Here is a 20,631-nt window from a genome sequence, read left to right on the forward strand (position 1 = left end):
GGCCGGAGCCGCGATATAGTCACTCCCGCGCGGGAGATCTTTCTGGCAGGGTCCGGCGTCTGCCGGACTTTCAGCCGAGAATCCACTGTGCGCATGCGTCGCTGCAGTCAGTGGCGTATTGCGAGGGGAACATCTCCTAAACCACACAGGTTTAAACGTTTTTTACCTACAGGTAAGCCTTATAGGCTTTCCTGTAGGTAAAAGTCATAAAAATGACTATACAACCGCTTTAAGAGAAATAGAACATCCATCGGAGGTAGGGGTGGATTAAGATATTTTGTACTTACGAGAATGTGTGTACTTTTGGCTTTAAAAAGATGAGGGGGGGACTCCCCTATGGAAAACTAAACAAAAAGGATTTAAGAGATTTATAAAAGGCCATGATGATGTGAAACGATAAAGAGACATGAGAGATAAGGCAATTTAAGTCTCTTGAACTAGTACACTGAGGTGGCCAAAAAAAAAAAAAAAAAAAGAAAAGTTGGTTTACAAGGGGCCAAATTTTGTGGAGCCAATCATTCAGGGTCACCCAAGGATGACACTGTCATTGAAATGCAAGATTTGCTTGAAACGAATTCTGGCAATAGCAGCAGAAAAACAGGCATTTGGTGAATTGGGTCAATGGACCAATGACTACAACTCACTCTAGTCCTTTACCTCCTCATGGGTATTACTAAAAAAGTCTTAAAATTCAAGAACCGTTGTAGGTTTCCAGCCAAAATTCTCTGACAAGGGTCAAATCTGGATTTACGGCAATGAATTGACTAGCGTACAAATTGCTTTGGTCCCCAACAGATCTGTACAGATCTCCGTGAAAAACAGCGCATCAAAGTCAAGGGAAGTTAAATCCGCCGTTTCCACCTGAATTGCAGGTTGGCCAGTCAATAAGGATTTGAAAGCGCATCAGGAAGGGCACTATGGGCCTCTTTGAATTCTTTGTGGCTGTGGGGCACTACTGGTGCTAGCCATTGCACCAGCTTGAACTGCAATTATTGAACTCACCATGTCCCCAAGTGTTACTGCAGTGCTGGTTTATCTATGACCAGGATGTGCTTGCCAGTTCACCAGCAGGTTGAGCACTAGCTCTCTGCTGCATATAAGAACCATGTGGTTGTTGCAACAGAACAGGATCCATTACACCTGACCTGGGCAGTGACCCCTACTCAGTGCCATCTATCAGGGTGCCGCTGCTCTCTACATGTTTGTATCCACTTGCCGCCCACTGTATAACAAAATGACGGTGGCAAAGTGGTTTCCAAAACCTGACCGGACGTCATTACGTGATCAGGATTTTGAGCCGCTGATCACGGCGATAGTTGTTGCGGGGTGTCACTCTGACACCCTGCAACTACGATCTCAGTGAAGACTCTTTACCACGTGATCAGTCGTGTCCAATCACGGCTGATCACAGTGTAAATAGGAAGAGCCGGTGATCGGCTTTTCCTCACTCGCGTCTGTCAGACACGAGTAGAGGAGAGCCGATCGGCTGCTCCTAACGGGGGGGGGGGGGGGGGGGGGTGTCGATTATCAGCGCAGTCCCCCTGAGGATGCCCACACTGGACCACCAGGGATTCCAGTCAGTGCCACAATGGATGCCAGTGCCCACAATGGGCATCACTGACTGGCATGCATTGTTTGGCACTGATTGGCATCCATTAGTACAGTATATTATAATACAATGCCGCCTATCAGTTCCCACCCATGCCACGTGATCAGTGCAACCCCATCAGTGAAGGAGAAAACTTATTTACAAAGATTTGGAACCAAAAAAAAAAAAAAAACACACATTCTGTATTTTTTTTTTTATTCGTTTAGCAAAAAATAAAAACCGCAGAGGTGATCAAATACCACCCAAAAAAAACAATTATAAAAATTTCATTTGGGTACAGTGTAGCATGACCGCGCAATTGTCACTCAAAGTGCGACAGCGCTGAAAGCTCAAAATTGGTCTGGGCAGGAAGGTGTTAAAAACGGTGGATTCCCGCTTTTATTTTTTTTATTTATTTTTTTTTTTAAAAGCCAGCAAGCCTACAAATACTGCAGCTCATGACATTTAAAATAATGACACGTGCCCGCGATGTCGGCACCTGAAGCCGATCTCTCGATCGTCTCTCGGGTGCTGCCGACGCCATCTTGGGTATGGGAATCAGGAAGTGGAGCCTTGCGGCTTCATTTCCCGGTTCCCTACTGCGCATGCGCGAGTCGCGATGTGCAATAAGGATGGTCCCCGCTGTCTCTAGGATCCGTGTGTTTCCCAGCAGACAACGGGGGACCTTCGGAAAGGGGCGTAGATTCTGCAGATATCCATGCCGGAAGTGGGTGCAGATACCTGTACTGTACAGGTACCTGCACCCCCCTCCCCCCTGAAAGGTGCCAATTGTGGCGCCAGAGGGGGGGGGGGGGTTCCAATGAGCGGAAGCTCCACTTTAGGGTGGAGCTCCGCTTTAAGTGCCCTGTATTGAAGTGGGTATAGAGAGTCTGAATCAGACTGCGATTCTGACAGTGAGGCTTCCCTGCGCTCACATCTGTCATGCACAGTATCCAGTAGGCCTCTTCACTAGTAGACCTTTTGGCCACCAAATTTACAGTTACAGCTAGTGTGCCTCACAGGAGAAAAACAACAAAACAAAACAAAAAAAAACAAAAAAAAAAAACGCACCTGGTTGTCACTGTTTGAACCGCTACATACATATAGTTAGTGCTAGCAGGGATCATGTATGATTCTGCTGACTGCAGTTGTGTGCTGTATTTTGTAAAAGGGACAGTGATCAATTTGGGCGAAGGGGCTAAATGCAGATGCTGGTAGGTGTCTGGACTGATCCTACTAAAGCTGCGTTTTTGGGAACACTACTACTGGGGACACTAGTATAGATCTGATCAAAGATATTAAGCCAACGGTTCGCAGAGGGCAGTGTGAACTGCCTGCGATCGAGATGCAATGTGGGAACCCGCACTGGAATCGTGCTGGTTCCTGCATTGCCATAGTGTGAACCAGGGCTTACGGTGATAACACAGCAAACACAAATCATGCCCAACGTGCATGGGAGGCCATTCTCCCCAAGACCGGAGAGCCATGCTATAGCAATCATTTCGGGTATAGCATGGACAGGAACCAACAAGATGAACAGCAAATGTCTAATACACAGCACAATTGCACTGCTTCCTGTCAATTTTGATCTTGCAACAGTTTTTCCAGGTGTTTTGCAAAGCTTGTCTAACAAGTTAATAGATGCAAACTACAAAATGTGTTTTAAAAAGACATTTGGCAAACATTTACAGGGTTTTTTCCTTGCTCAACCTCCCCAAATCATTTACATCTCAATTTAGCCTCTGTTTACAAGTTTGATCATGGTGCAAACTTTAGCTGGAAGTAAACCTGTAATGAGAGAAATATCGGGTTGTCCTGCCCCAAGAAAAAAAATATGCATATTCCAGGATTTTTCACTGACCCACTGGCTTAAATTAGTAGGCAAATTATTAAAAAACACTGCCTGTTCTCAACCACATATTGACTCTGGTGTGGACTTAAGATTTTTTTTTTTTTTTTTTTTTGCTTTAAAGAGGACAGCATAAAAAGGCAGAGCTTTAAAAATATTCAGGCTGAGAAGTCAGCAACAAGTCTACATTTTTTTCTTATGACAGATGATCTTTAAAGTTTTGAAAAATACAAAGTGTAAATCCTCTAAGGAATACGATTAGTAAGATTTTTATAATGCAAGTAGCAAGCACAATACTTACGCATAGCTTCGTTTATATACTCCTTTTAAAACCTCTTGGCTTAGACCATCAAAGCAGCCCTAAAAAGAAATTAGTGGAAATATTAGAAGCCTTTTCTAATATTTAAATGGAATATTAAATATTTTCTACAATTGCAGACAGAAAATCATCCAGGTACAAAAAAAAAAAAAAAAAAAAAGAAAGAAAAATATTGTAAATTGGTGTAATTGGCCAGAAGTTACCAAAGCGCATCATTTTAATTGTATTTCTTTCTAAAATTTTGATGACAGGGTTAAGAACCTTTGTAAAGTTCAAATGATGTCCCTGTGGCCTAATTAAACTGGGTATTTTACATTAACTTCTCATGAAGGAGAGCAAAACATTGTGAACATGATTTCCCAATTCATCTTCCAGGACCACGCCACCTACCTAAAACAGGAAACATAGCCAATCAAATAAAAAAAAGAGCAGTCACCTTCTGTCCTCAGCAATTGTGTTTACTGCCCAACAGGAACACTGAAATTGTTAGTTTTTTCCTCAGGCATTCGTGCTAGTGGCCTAGTATACGCTTCCCCATAATTTCAGGGACAGGAGGACTTGGAGCTGTTCCTTCCCTCCCTATCACCTTCTTTGTTTTCCCCAAGGATCCCTTTCTGCCATAGGAGAAGCAACTATGTCGTGGGCACTGAGGCTCTAGTGGAGCTAGAGCTGCACGATTCTGGCTAAAAATGAGAATCATGATTTTATTGCATAGAAGATCACTACCATGTCAGGACTCGGAATAACATCTTTCACATTATAAAAAAAAATAAAAAATTGGGCTAACTTTACCGTTTAGTTTTTTTTTTTTTTAATAGTCATTAACCACTTCAATACAGGGCACTTTCGCCCCCTTCCTTTCCAGCCCAATTTTCATCGCTCTAGCGCTTTCAGTGACAATTGCGCGATCATGCTACACTGTACCCAAATGAAATTTTTATCATTTTGTTTGCACAAAGAGCTTTATTTTGGTGTCATTTATTCACGACTCCGTTTATTTTTTGCGATAAGCGCAAAAAAGCGGAAATTTGAAAAAACAATATTTTATCTATTTTAAAAGAAATCCAATTGTCATAAATTTAAGCCAAAATGTATTCTGCTACATGTTTTTGGTAAAAAAAAAAAAATTCAGTTAAGTTTATAATAATTGGTTTGTGTGATCACGGACATATGTACACAAATGATCATGTACATATGTGTGCAGGTGATCATGTACATATGTGTGCAGATAATCATTGGGACATGCGATTTTAGTGGGACATGTGTTTATTATTTGGGGACATGTATGTTTTGGGGACATTGTGTTTATACTGTGTGTTGTGTGTTTATACTAGACTGATCAGTGAGTAAAAAGCTGTAAAAAACAGCTCATACTGATCAGCCGGCTGCAGCGATCTGCTCTCCTCAGCGATGTGCGAGGAGAGGATGAGCCGATTTGCCTAGCAACCGGCTGTTTACATCACATGACGGCCGTGATTGGACACAGCCGTCATTTGATCAGGAGGGCCAATCACAGAGCCCTCCTGCCGATCTGAGATGCGCCGTGTCCGGGTGACACGAGCACATCGGGATTGCGCCGCTGCGCAGGCACGATCCCGCTCCTTCTGAAGGACGTTCCTGAACGTCTTATCAGAAGTAGACTGCTCCCACCCGGCCAATGCACATATACGGTTAACCACTTCAGCCCCAGAAAAAATGTACCCCCTGACCAGAGAACTTTTTGCAATTCAGCACTGCGTCACTTTGACAATTGTGCGGTCGTGTGACGTGGCTTCCAAACAAAAAGGCAACAATTTATTTTTTTCCCCCGAAGTATTTTGCTATAATAAAAAAGATTGAACACAGTTTTCATTTGCGGGTGCTACTCAAGTATTCGTTGGCTTCTGCACGCGAGCGCGACAGGACGGGGAGTGTTCAAGCCATTTTTCAGAGCCGTCGCACTTTGAATGACAATTGTGCTACACTACACAAATAAAGCTTTTCTTTGGTGGCACTTAATCACTGCTGGAATTTTTTTTATTTTTATTTTTTTGTGCAAAAACTAACTTTTCCTGTCAGTAAACTTTGTATCCAAGTACTTTTTAGCCATCACTAATGTGCACCGATGAGGTGGCACTGAGACTTAACTGGGGAATATTGATTCGGAAGCACCAATATGCTGCACTTATGGGCACCGATAGGTGGCACTGGTGGGCATTGATTGACAGCACTGATATTGCTAATGGGCACTGATTGGTGGCGTGGACATTTGTGACATTTTACAATATGATCAGTGCCCAGGTTACATTCCTAGATGTCCCCTTGTGTAGAGATGTTGCTGATTGGCTCTCCTCACCATACACTGTCAACGTGAGGTGAGGAGAGCCAATTACCAGCACTTCCTTGTTTACATGTGACTGGACACAGCCGATCAAAATTGCTGGGCACATGGCTCTTTCCTGAGATTGGGGGTCACACCTTGTCCTAGCAACACTGCACAAAAAAAAAAAAATAAAGAGAAGAAGAAGACGAAGAAGAAGACGACGGAGAAGAAGACGAAGAAGAAGACGACGGAGAAGAAGACGACGAAGAAGAAGACGACGGAGAAGAAGACGACGGAGAAGAAGACGACGGAGAAGAAGACGACGGAGAAGAAGACGACGGAGAAGAAGACGACGGAGAAGAAGACGACGGAGAAGAAGACGACGGAGAAGAAGACGACGGAGAAGAAGACGACGGAGAAGAAGACGACGGAGAAGAAGACGACGGAGAAGAAGACGACGGAGAAGAAGACGACGACGACGACGAAGACGAAGAAGACGGAGACGAAGAAGACTGAGAAGAAGACGGAGAAGAAGACGGAGAAGAAGACGGAGAAGAAGACGGAGAAGAAGACGGAGAAGAAGACGGAGAAGAAGACGGAGAAGAAGAAGAAAGGAGGCCAGAGGACTCATACTGCAGCATACTGTGCCCAAAGGCAATATCCTCATGACCTTTAATATTGATTTGATAAAAGTATGGAAGGAAGGAATTTCTTTAAGCTGAAGCTTGAACAATCACTTTGAAAAAATAGTGGATTTTGACGCTGCCTGTCCACATTTTGAACCCTTTGGCAGTACAAACAAAACCTGTATTTTGCGAACCTGAGCATTCTCGCCTGTAGATAGACTCTGGTCACTCTTACTAAATAAAGGACCAAGGGAATTTCTCGTAAAGGCTCAAACGGCTGATTCTGCAAAGCCGATAAGATCAATTTTAAATAGGGGTGCACCGAATTGGTTTTTTGGTGCCAAAACCGATAATGGCTTTTTTTATATTAAAACAAAAAAAGGATTTATCTAAAATTGTGTTATATTATTCATATTCAACTGAATCATTTTATGAATAAAAGAATAGTACAATGCAGCAATGTAAAATAAGTACTTTAATAAAGCAACCCAAATAAATTGGACAGTGGACAGAAGATAAAATCAAATATACAAAATTATAAATTAACGTTACCACAGCATATTCTGCATAAAAAAAAAGACTTTAATTTTCAACTTCAAATCAGAACTAGCAATTCAGTTCTCTCTCCCTAAGGTGTTAGCGGCTGCATGTGCGATAAAAGTGTATGTAGCTGCGGGTTACATACATAGTCACACAGTAGACCACACTGTGTTCCAGCCCCCGGGTATGAGCGGAGACATCCCAGAACAATGACTAGTCTATAGTCTGGTATACAGCAGCGGTGCTCAGCCAATCACAGCAAGCAATGTAGACTAGTCTTGTGTTTCTGGAAGTCTCTGCCCATATCTGGAACACAGTGTGGTATAGTAATGGAGTATGTAGACAGATACAGAACACACAGTTTTGCATTTGCCCATGCAAATGGGCTGACAGCTTATGGAGAGACAGTTTGGCCCAACAGCAACAAACTGTACAGTAGATTAAAAGATGGAGTTAGGGGCGTGGCCTGGCAGCGGAGGAAGATGGCAGCTTAGGACGAGAGCTCCGCCGCCCAGACCTCCTATTTTGCCTCAATCAGCGGGAAGAATACCCCTTTCTATCAGGGAAGATGGCTGGGAGAAGCTCCTCTGTCTCCCGGTCGGCGCAGGATTCGTCCACGCAGCTTAGCCGCAGCATCCCGGCGATGTTCCGCTCCCAAGCGGCGGATGTGCAGGCTGCATCTCAGACCCCGGACCACAGTATGTCTGCAACCCCGTCGGATCTCCAGGGAGCCTCCGCGGTGTCAGGTACGCACCGTCCGTTCGTCCCTCCCCCTCTGAATCTAGCAGATCTACATTTGGTGGCCACGGACATAAAGAATACCCTGTTTGCTGCCATATCAGACCTTAGAGCAGATATCAGGGCAGTTGCATCCAGAGTGGAACGGGTGGAGGCCGCAGCCAGGACACATGGGGCAGCCATTCAACAGGTGCAGCAGGTCTCCAGCGTGCACGGCCAGCATCTCCTGGATATGTATAGACACATGGAGGACCTGGATAACAGGGGGCGAAGGCGCAACCTTCGGGTACGCGGCATCCGGGAAACGGTGGAAGGTCCCCAACTACAAGCTGCAATCTGGGCTATTTTTAACACGCTGCTGGGTAGACCTCCAGATGCCCCAGTGGAGATGGAGCAATGTCTCAGAGCTTTAAGGCCCAGGGGCAGGGATACAGGCCCCCCCCCCCCCCCCAAGGATGCGGTGTGCTGCCTGGTTTACTCAAAAAGAAGAAATTCTGAGGCTCGCACGCAATCACGACCGCCTAGAGTACGAAGGTGCACGTATCCAACTATTCCACAGTCAGCAAGCGAATTGAATACCCAACCATCCGCATTATTAGCTACTGCAGGGAGCCTAAAATCGGGGAAGGAGGCAACAGTGGAGGCTGTAAATGTCAATGCAACTACTCAACGGATGTTTGTGAGTGATATACCTGGCTTTTTTTAATCTTTTACTGAGTTAAATAAACGTTAATGCACTAGGGCTGGTGTGCGCTCTATTTTTTGTGCCAACTATTCCAAGAACTATCTGCCATCACGCTACAGCACAGGCGCGACCTTAGACCCCTGCTACAAGTTTTGTGAGACCGCCGTATTCCCTACAGATGGAAGTTTCCATTTTGCCTGCAGGCCTCAGCTGGAAATCGTACGGCACACTTGAGTCCCGGCTGACTTGAGACCTTTCTGCGATGCCCTGGACATTCAATTTGTTGAGGTACCCGACTGATACAGTGCCTTCTTGCGACCAGACCCCTGGATTCCCACCCAGCCTGACTCTACGCCACGATCACACAGGCACCGGCCAAGGAGAAGGAGGAATTCTACTACCTCTCCTCCTAGGAGTCGAGGTGACATGGAAACGGAAGACAGCCCACGGGCTTCCCCCTCATCTGTTCGTCGCAGAACCGACCAGTGACTAGCTACTTGGGTGGGTGAGTAGTTTCTTACCACCCCTTTGTTTGTTATCCTGATCTGTGAACTTGCACCTAGCCATTCCAGAGGGCCCTCTGGATGGTATCCTCTCAAGCAGCCTATCCTGACAGTAACCTGGCAAGGTGACGCAACTTGCATGGACTGCGACCGCAGCAGAAGCAGACTAAGTATTGTCCCCAGGCTTGGGGTTGAGAACTGCCATATTATGTTTATCAGGGCAACTATGGGACTTTTCGCTTAACATGGCCAGACAGAGCCCCTGACTTTTGGTTTTGCTCTTAAGGAAGCTAAAGGGGACAACTTCTCTCTGGTTGGGGTCCAAATTTACCCTCACATGGATTGCTCACTGTTGCTATTGAACACTCACCCTACGTGCCAATGTGTGCCCCCCCGGCGGATTGGGGGCCCTAGCCCTGCTCCTCCAGTTGAGTCCATGGGCTAACCTGCCTACAAAAGGGACGTATGCCCTATTTCTTTCTCCCTACAGTCTTACCCTTGGCTTCTGCTGCTGGGACTGATGCCTTTGATCGCTTCACTCTGCAAGGCACATGAACTAACTTCACCCTCAGTGACTATCATTGTCCTTATATGCCTGCTGCTTGGGATATAGTTGCATTGGTTTGATATTTGATTTGGTGCTCTTTTTCAACATGCTGATGTTCCCCGATAGGGGATGGTTACTGTTTGGTTTATGAATGTAATGTTTGATGGTCATTTTCACATGTTTAATGTTGGGGCCTGAAATTTATTGGGTAAGGATGCTTGGACGTTTTGCCTGGGCACTCTCGGTACTACCTTAGCTGTTCTTGGCCGCATGGAAGCATCGCTGCAGTATGAGGCGTTTCGCTCCTCTGACCCGCCCTTTCAGTCTCTGGCAACTGGGCCGGAGGCATCGCAGTCTCTGCTGCGACAGGAGACGCGGAAGATTCTGCTTCGCTGCTCCTTAGTGGCCAAGGTCACCGGGTAGGGGACCCTATAAATTGATCCGTCTGTCGTGAAGCCTACTGTTTGCCTAATAATGGGTATAAGTTATAGGTTGGTTTTGGGTGCAGAATGTTACCTTATTTTTAGATGCCGGAAGTACTCTCTCTCGCTCTATAATAGGGGTGCGGGCCGGACCACGGTCCTTTTGGAGCATGGTCAAGGGGCTATATATGGGGTTAACAGTTTTCCAACAGACCTAACCCTCCAGAAAGGGGGTTCTTCCCATATTATACGAGCTGGACGGGGAGTCACCTTGGTGGGGATAGCCGTGTGTCTCCCTCTATTGTTCGGCTTCGTTCTCACATCAAGAAGGCAGGTTCCCCTCTTGAACATACCCGGAATTAGTTATTCCGCTTTCTTTTTTTGTTACTGCAGGGCGACTAGGTGGGGTAGCAGGCCTATACTCCCCTCTGGTTGTTTTCACCCCTGGGATACCCCCAGGATACACACAGTACGTTCAGTGGTGACCCCGGCAACGGCTGGGACCTCCACTGGGGATTAGATAGCAGTTCCCCCCCTCTCCCCTCCCCCCCTTTTTTTTGTTTTCCTTCTCCACCCTCTTTCTTCTCAGTTCCCTCCCTCTCCTTTCCACCCTCTTTCCTTTTCGCTCCTCCTTTTTCCCTCTTCTCCAGACTCACCCTCTCCATCTCGTTGTTGCGGGGCTTGGACTAAGGCGTATATTGAATTAGTGTTGTGACCATTGTCTTCTGCCACCACCTCTTCTCTGCCTCCGACCATGTCATCTGTGAAGCATATCTCAGCTCCTCTGTTGCTTAAAGTTTTCTCCCTGAATACTAAAGGTCTCAATGTACCGGAAAAACGGAGCAGTGTTCTGGCAGAGGCCCACAGACATAGGGCGCAAATCCTTTTTTTTTCAAGAAACACATTTCAAAACTGGCTCAATTCCCCGCCTGTCGGACAAGCATTCTCTGACAGTATTTCATGCAACCTCCCCTGACTCCAAGGCTAAGGGTGTTTCCATCTTAATAGTCAAATCTCTCCCGTTTGTTCTGACTGATCAACTAGTTGACCCGGAGGGCAGGTACCTCTTTTTGAAAGGGACCTGGAAGGACAAACATGTAACTTTGGCGAATGTGTACTGTCCCAATACTAATAGAATCCTATTTTTGAAAACCGTTCTATTGAAAACTCACTACTTTCCAAACTGGCCTCCTTTTAGGAGGGGGATTTCAACCTAGCGCTAGATCCCTTGCTGGATACTTCGTCGGGAACGTCTTCGCTTCCTTACTCGGCACTACGGCAAGTCAAGCTCCAACTTGCATCTCTTGCGCTTCATGACACCTGGCGTACGCTCCACCCTAGTGAGAAGGACTACACCTTTTCACACCCACACAATCGCTACTCGAGGCTGGATTACCTTTTCATACGGCAGACGGATTTGTCCCATCTAGCTAACGCATCTATAGAAGCTATGACACTCTCCGATCATCATCCCATCACGCTGACTTTGCAATTCCCACAGAGAGAGAGGCTGACCAGAATATGGAGGCTAGATGCGTCCACCTTGTCAGATCCCGCGGATTCCACCCGCATTGAACAGGCCATACGGGACTACTTTGCCACGAATGATACGCCGGATGTGTCTATGATGCAATGGGAGGCACATAAGTGCGTGATTCAGGGACACCTTCTGGCGATCACAGCTAGGAAGAAGAGGGAAAGACAGGAACTGATAACGAACCTTATACAAGAAATTACTAAACTAGAGTTACAGCACAAATTTACTAAGGCCACTCAAGTGGCACAGCAATTGGCAGATGTCCGGGCCCAATTGGTGGAGGAATTGTTTCGGCGGGCGCGTAAACACCATATGCTATCACAAAAGTTGTTCTACGAGCAGGGTAATAAACCTGGGAAACTGCTGGCACGCTGTTTACAGAAGCGTACCCTTGCCACGACGGTGCATCGTCAGATAATGCAGGACGCTCCTTCTCAAAAAACGAAGATATTGCGCAGCAATTTCTTCATTACTATAGTAAGTTATATAATTTAGAAGAAGGCGTTCGTGGCCTCGCTCGCGGTTGATTGGGGAATTTCTGGGCAAATATAGCCCCAAAGCGTTGTCGGTTGACGAGCGTGTTGGCCTGGAAGCCCCCTTGTCCTCTGAGGAATGGGAGGCGGCCTTGAAGTCAATGAAGCCGGGTAAAAGCCCGGGTCCAGACGGCTTCACGGTACCGTACTACAAAATCTACGGGGCTCTATTGGTGCCGCGATTTCTTAGAGCCTTTAACTCACTGGCTAAGGCCCCCCAACCCCCAGATACGCTTTTAGAAGCGTATATTACAGTGTTACCCAAAGACGGCAAGGACCCCGCCGACGTTAAGAATTATCGCCCGATCTCGCTTTTAAACGTGGATCTGAAGCTGTTTGCGAAGATCATTGAACCGTCTGGCATTTTACATCCCTGCCTGGGTGGGGAAGGATCAAGTGGGCTTCGTGCGGGGGAGGGAAGCGAGGGACAACACGATTAAGGCCTTAAATCTCCATCATTGGCTGACTTCCACCCAACAGGAGGTTTTTTTTTCTGGCCATGGATGCAGAGAAGGCGTTCGACAGGGTGGCCTGGGACTATCTGCAAGCAGTGCTTCGGGCCCTGGGCCTGGGCAGCAATATGTGTACCTTTATTGGAGCTTTATATTCTAACCCCAGGGCCAGGGTCAAGGTTAATGGCCACCTGTCGGACGCCTTCCCCATCCGAAATGGCACTAGACAAGGGTGCCCTCTCTCTCCTCTTCTGTATGTCCTCACCCTGGAACCCCTTTTGCGCTGCATTAGGCTCCACCCGGACATCAAGGGTATAACGGCTGGATTACCTTTTCATACGGCAGACGCGGCTTTTGCGGATGATATCTTACTTTTTCTTACATCCCCATTAACGTCCCTGCCAAATCTAATGCCACTCCTGGAGCAATTCAAACGCACAGCAACCTAAAACTTAATTACTCTAAATCGTTCGCGCTGAATGTTTCCATATGGTCTCGCCCAACAATGCCAAGCCAACTTTCCTTTTAAATTGAACTCAGATGCTATTACATACCTAGGCATACAGTTGCCCGGCAAGCTGAGTTCCCTTTACGAAAGGAACTTTCTCCCCGAGCTTAAAACTATTCAACAGGAACTGCAGAGGTGGGATGTCCCGACTCTGTCGTGGTTTGGGCGAGCGGCTGCTCTCAAAATGACTGCTTCCACGACTTCTCTATAAAATGCAAACAATCCCCATACGTCTCCCACCGGCCTTTTTCACAACTTTTAAAAGAATTTGTAGATCCTTCCTCTGGGGCTCCAAAACGCCTCGCATCGGGTGGGCGACCCTGGTTCTACCCAAAGCTAAGGGAGGGATTGGTCTACCCGACCTTAAACGTTATTATTGGGCAGTACACATGGCCAGGGTAGTGGACTGGAAGGTCCATACACGTTGCAAGGACTGGACAGAACTTGAAAAGCTCATTGTCGGTCATGATCTGCAAGCGCTTCCTTAGAGGACTAAGCGACCCACGGGGCACCAGCTCTCTGTACACCCTCTTGTTGGGGCGACCCTACAGGAATTCACCAGGGCTTGCAAAGTAATGGCGCTTTCCCACACAGAGAGTCCGATTACTCCTATTAGGGGTAACCCTGACTTCCCCCCCCCAGGCCTGTCTGCCAGCTTCTTGGCTCAGGAATGGCCGTCTACAGAGATGGTGGCGAAACAATTTTTTAGGAGGGGCAGATTCTTGAGTCACCAAGACTTGGCCAAGCTATCTGACACCAAGACGTTCCCGTATTGGCCCTACATACAGCTGAAACACTTCTTAGATGACCCAGGGAGGAGACCGGGATACCTGACAGAGCCTACTGTTTTTGAAGCTCTGTGCTCCAGCAAGACTCCCCAGAACCACGTGATCTCGGCTTTGTATGCTTCTATGTTTAAGACTCAGCACCCAGGCAGGAGTCCAGATCGGGTCTTCTGGGGGTCTGTGCTGGACCAGGAGATAACGGATAAAGAGTGGGACCGTATACATCTATATATTCATAAGGGGTCCCAAAATGTACACACGCAGGAAAATGGTTATAAATTGAAGAGGAGATGGTACAAAATTCCAGACTTGCTCCATAAGATCTTCCCGACGGTCCCTGATCAATGCTGGAGATGCGGACGAGAGTTAGGTACCCTTCACATTTGGTGGGGTTGCCCTCTGATTCAACCCTATTGGAGAGAGGTGCATAAGGTAATTTCGGAGGTTTCACCCTTGGCTTTGGAGTTCACCCCTGCACAATATTTATTACACTTATCGAACATTCCCCAGAATATTGTAAATCTTTGGCGATACACATGATCAATGCTGCTAGGCTTTGTATTCTGGTAGTTTGGAGATCTGTGTCCCCCCCCCCCCCCCGATTAAAAGCTGGTTTCTTCGCATTCATCGTATAGAAGCGATGGAGGAGCTGATTCATACAGCGCAGGACAGGATTGATCGCTTTTCCGCAGTCTGGGGAGCGTGGCGGACTTTTAAACTTTCCCAGAGATATCTTGCATTAATGCAATCTTAGGAGACAGTGATACCCTAAAAGTGGGAATCTTCCCAACTGGCATCTTCCATGTGGGCAGTGCTTACAGCACTGTCTATCTGGACATAGCTACAGCCCTGGAGTGTAGTGGTGCCTTCCCCCATTGTTGGCTTCACCGGGACGGAGAGGGTAGCTGGTGGTTAACCCACCCCCAATCCGTTCGAAGGCTTATCCGAGCTTTTTCTCCTCCCTTCTACCTCAATATTTTTCCTTTTTAAGTCCTAGCTGGTTCCTCCTCCTACACCGCCCCCCCCCGGGACCTCGAGGGATAAAGATCACCAGGAACCCTGAGGATACATATATTATATGCTGTTACCTTACAGCTGTAAGGTAAGGGGACACCCATATTTCGACTACACAGTACCACGTGGGATATATTCACCATCACCACTACCACCACCGATTATATTGTTGTTATTTTATAGTGCACATATATTCAAACACCAGCACTGTATGCGACTTTCTTGATACATGCGATTTTTGATATAATCGCCACCGGCTGTCGCACAAGCTGGACACATTCTGACAAATGTCATTGTTCAATTTATATAATTTTCTTTTGTTTACATAGTTTTCAAGTATTGTGCACACTTTTTTTGGATTATTTCTAGAGGGATTTTTGTTCCCTTCCTTCAACACTAATATTGTTTATGCGTTTTTTTGATTTTCTGCCACTCTTTGCACAATTGTATTATTGAGCTGCTCACTGTATTGATATTTTTATTGTATGGTAGAAGACACCCGCACGTATTTACTTTTTATAACCTTTTCCTGGCACCTTATGTGATTTTTGTCAGTCACAACCAACCACTCTGCACAATTGATTCATCGAGTTAGTGACTGCTCTATGTATATTGTTTATTTTATGGTATAGTAGATATTTCCACTGACCCATTTACCGTCTAGCACTGGCACTTTATGCGACTGTCAGCTTTAACAAATCGCATTGGGAAGCACTATACATTTTGTTGATTGTTTTATGCATATTATTTAATTCACTTTATGATGTAGTAGATATTTCACGGACCTATTTATTGTCCAGCACTGTCACTTTATGCGACTCCGTTAATTCTAACAAATCGCATTGGGAATTACTAGCTTTAATTATTGGAATTTTTTCTTTATGCTTATATATCCACTTGATCCTTATTCTAAATACTACTACGTTATAGCAGTGAGGGTTCCTCACCATTCCCTCACAAAACACGCATATCGGTTTCTTATATACACCATCTTTTTATTCTGGGCGGTAGTATATTTATCACCTAATAATCTTAGTGCCTATAGAATCTATTAGCCTTTAGGCTAAACTTCCCATTATAGTTCTGCGCATCACTACTCTTCTGCCTTCTTTACTCTGTAATTGGGGTTCAAGTACCCCATTTCAGTGTGTGCTTGCTTGGGGCCAGTTCACACCAGATGCAGTTCCGTGTGCTTTTTTTTTTGCACAAAATGCATGCAGTGTTTTCCATGCATTCCAATGGCTAGTTCACACCATGCAGTCAGTTTCTGCACCGGAAACTGACTGCATGGCGTGAACTAAAGCCATTGGAATACATGGAAAACACTGTGCATGTATTTTTATCAGGCAGGCTGCATCTGAGGGGAACTGGTGAGGCTGCTTTGATCTCCTGTACCATGCCTGCAGTCTGACCATCTCCTGTACCATGCCTGCAATCTCTGACCATCTCCTGTAATATGTCCCCAGTCTCTGACCATCTGCTGTATGAAAATATTTTTTAAAAACAGTCATTTTCGGTATCGGTGCAGTTTCGGTTTTCAGCCTAGTGTATTTTTCATTTTCGGTATCGGCACCAAAAAACCACATACATACAATCATTAGATAATATATCAGGAGGCGAAGATAGGGTTATAGTTCCTATCGGACCACGCGCCCGTAATAATAAAACTTAAAGACCCAGGAAGGGAGAGTAGAAAATGGTCATGGAGACTAAAAGTCTATTAGAAAACATGGAAACCGAGGACACCATAAAAAGAGATTGAACAATACTTTCAAATTAATGAAAACAGATGAGATCCCAAAGGCTACTCTAAGTGAGGCACATAAAGATTTAATCCGGGGGAAATTTCCATAGGAGCCTGGAAAAAAAAATAGAAAGTGAAAAGAAGCTAAATTAACAAAAAAAAAAAAAAAAAAAATTAATAAAAAAAAAGAAGAAGAACTTTGTATTAGAACAAAAGCATAAGAGCCAACTGGATAAAATTTATAATATATATATATATATATATATATATATATATATATAATTTATAAACGTAAACAATTAAATGACAGGGTGGAACTAGAAGCAAGAAATATATAAAAAATTTAGCCAAAGAAAGGTATATGTGGGGGAATAAAAACGGGGAAACATTTGGCCAGACTAGTAAAGGAAAAAAAAGCCACAAATTATATAGAAAAGATTAAAAATGCGAAAGGGGAAATAAAAATTTAGAACATCAGAGATAGCAAATGCTTTTGAAACATATTATAGTGCCCTATATTCAATCAGGGAAACCGAGACAGAAAAACAGAAGGGGATTAGAAAAAAAACTAAAATTCAAGAAGATTTGAGTGAGATAGATTTAACTAAAATAACCCCAAAGATCTCCAAAAGCCTAGAGGACCCGATTACCCCAGACGAAATCGAGAACGCAATAATGGAAATGCCGAATGGTAAAAGCCCAGGACCAGACGGTTTTACCATTAGGTATTATAAAAAATTTAAACAGTTGGTCCCTGAGTTACGTAAATTTTGGAATAAACTGGCAGATGAGGAAGTCTTGAGGAAAGAATCACTCTTGGCAAATATTAGTTATCCCAAAACCCGGTAAAGATAGTTAGAACAGATGGAACTATCGTCCAATAGCGCTATTGAACACTGATACCAAACTATACGCAAAGGTACTAGCGACAAGGATAAAAAATTAACTCCCAGAATTGATCAATGGCGATCAAGTAGGATTTGTACCAGGTAGGGAGGGCCGAGACAATAGTCTCCGGACTCTGTTATTAATGGGGAAGGACAAAGAAACCAATCCTCCAATGATTTTAATTTCAATCGACACCGAAAAGGCTTTCGATCGAGTGGATTGGTGCTTTATAATGGAAACTTTACAGAACATAGGCCTAGGCCCAAGAATGTTGAAATGGATAAATAATCTATACACTCATCCGTCAGCTAGAGTGGCGGTGAATGGGAGTATGTCGTCCGCATTTGACATGCTAAATGGTACAAGGCAGGGGTGTCCCCTCTCACCCTTACTATATGTGATAGCTTTGGAGCCACTACTAGCAAAGATTCGTAATAATTCTGATATGGAGGAGAAGAACATAAAGTGGCTGCATATGCGGACGACATACTCCTATATATGACCAACCCTCGATTGTCGTTACCTGGTTTAATAAAAGAAATTAGAGATTATGGGGCCCCATCTAATTTTAAAATAAACCCAATCAAAACAGTTATTTTGAATGTAGGATTAGACATCCGGCAAGAGGAAAAGATATGTCAAGAATTCCCTTTTACATGGGGAAAAACAAAATAAAAATGAAATAACATATTTAGGGATTAAAATAACAGACTTCAGGGGTTATATCAAGCTAACTATATTCCACTCGTAAATGAAATTAAAGCACTGCTAGGGAAGACGAATAAAGGAACAACTACATGGATGGGAAGAGTTAAATGTGTTGAAGATGGTGATATTACCAAAAATTACATACAAAATTCAAATGCTTCCAATAAATATTCCAAATAGCTTCTTTAAAATAATGAAGAACTTTATTTTAAAAATTTATATGGCAAAATAAAAAAACCTAGGATAAAATATAAATTTATTAACTAGAAAAATAAAAATAAAAAAAATAGGGGCGGAATGGCACTACCAGACACAGATTATCTTGCAATTATTTTAGCGAGACTGGTGGAATGGACAAATCTAAGCACTAAAAAGAAATGGGTAAAAAATGGAGGAGACACTTATGGTTCACAATTACAAAAAAACATTTGGATTCCACCAAAATTTAGATTAGTTAGTACTAGGACACATGAAATCACTTTAACGGTATTGAAAAAAAATGGGATATAATACAGCGGAAAAATAAATGGGTACATAATTCACCACTAATCCTCTCGAGGGTACGATTTTTTTCACCCCAGGATACGGCACACAATTAGGGAAACAAATGAAGGATTTACAAATAAAAGATATCACGCGGGATGGGAAATTAATGTCAAAACAAGAATTAAGAAGCACAGTTGGCAAACTTAGAGATTGGGAATACCTACAGATTCAACATTTTATTAATTCTATACCAAAACCAATAAGAAACGAAAATGTTAACACCAATAGAAAAACTATGTACGGGGAAAACAGCAGTTAAACATTGTGTCTCAAAGGTATACGATCGTCTCGGAAATAGAGGGCCAAGGTATTATACCATCTATAGTTAAATGGGAAAAAGACTTGGGCTTTAAAGTCGATGAGATCCAAAATGATCAATTCCGTATACGACTATGCATCCGCCATAAGATCAATAGAGGCAATATTATAAATGCCTAATGAGATGGCACTTACCAGATAAACTACACAGAATAGATCCCTCCAAATCTAAACTATGCTGGAGAGAATGCAAATTACCGGGAACAATATTCAATTTTTGGTGGGAATGTCCGGAAATAAAACAATACTGGCGAAAAATAATAGAATATATAGAAATAATAACAGGGGAAAAAATACCTCTATCCCCCGGGGAGTGTTTGTTCCAAGGGGCAGAAGAAAAAAACCAGCAAGCAATTTAAAAAAAGAATAAAAAAAAAAAAAAACACGTTAGTTCCTGTCTTACTCAATGCGGCAAAAGCTATAAGGCCTCATGCACACGAGACGCAGTTAAACGCGTGTTCAGAGGCAGTTGGACACTTTTTTCAACTGCTCCTGAACTCAATGTTATCCTATGTGTCCATGCACACAGTCTCGTTTTTTGCTGTTTATGCAGTTGCGTTTAACCTCGTTTTTCCAGAAGCAAAAAAATGGGTTCAGACGCAAAACGCGGCAAAACGCCGCTACCGCGTTTTGCCGCGTTTTCGTTTATAAGCGTTTTTAAAGGTGACCTTTTTTTACATTAAAAATCTCAAAAATGATTGCAAATGATGAAAAACCATTAGAAAAATATTTTAAACAATTGCAAGTGGACAATCCACAACAGGTGGCAAGTGACGTGGCAGGTGAAGTGGCAAGTGACGTGGCAAGTGGACAATCCACAACTTGTGGCAAGTGACGTGGCAAGTGGACAATCCACAACTTGTGGCAGGTGACGTGGCAAGTGGACAATCCACAACTTGTGGCAGGTGACGTGGCAAGTGGACAATCCACAACTTGTGGCAGGTGACGTGGCAAGTGGACAATCCACAACTTGTGGCAGGTGACGTGGCAAGTGGACAATCCACAACTTGTGGCAGGTGACGTGGCAAGTGGACAATCCACAACTTGTGGCAGGTGACGTGGCAAGTGGACAATCCACAACTTGTGGCAGGTGACGTGGCAAGTGGACAATCCACAACTTGTGGCAGGTGACGTGGCAAGTGGACAATCCACAACTTGTGGCAGGTGACGTGGCAAGTGGACAATCCACAACTTGTGGCAGGTGACGTGGCAAGTGGACAATCCACAACTTGTGGCAGGTGACGTGGCAAGTGGACAATCCACAACTTGTGGCAGGTGACGTGGCAAGTGAACCATCCACAACTTGTGGCAGGTGACGTGGCAAGTGGACAATCCACAACTTGTGGCAGGTGACGTGGCAAGTGACGTGGCAAGTGGACAATCCACAACTTGTGGCAAGTGACGTGGCAGGTGACGTGGAAAGTGACGTGGCAAGTGGACAATCCACAACTTGTGGCAAGTGACGTGGCAGGTGACGTG

At 44.5% G+C, this 20,631-nt stretch overlaps 1 long non-coding RNA gene across 1 annotated transcript in view; it reads right to left on the reverse strand.

Annotated features, from left to right (window-relative positions):
• LOC143964181 (uncharacterized) overlaps positions 1-20,631 on the reverse strand; it is a 66,571-nt gene that overhangs the window by 22,521 nt on the left and 23,419 nt on the right. Inside the window, exon 2 of the long non-coding RNA XR_013271087.1 lies at positions 3,739-3,797. This is a non-coding gene — a long non-coding RNA (uncharacterized LOC143964181). The remainder of the gene's footprint in view (positions 1-3,738; positions 3,798-20,631) is intronic.

This window comes from Lithobates pipiens, unplaced genomic scaffold (assembly GCF_037356315.1).
Source record: "Lithobates pipiens isolate NorthernLeopardFrog02 unplaced genomic scaffold, aLitPip1_a1.2 Scaffold_8, whole genome shotgun sequence".
NCBI lineage: Eukaryota > Metazoa > Chordata > Amphibia > Anura > Ranidae > Lithobates > Lithobates pipiens.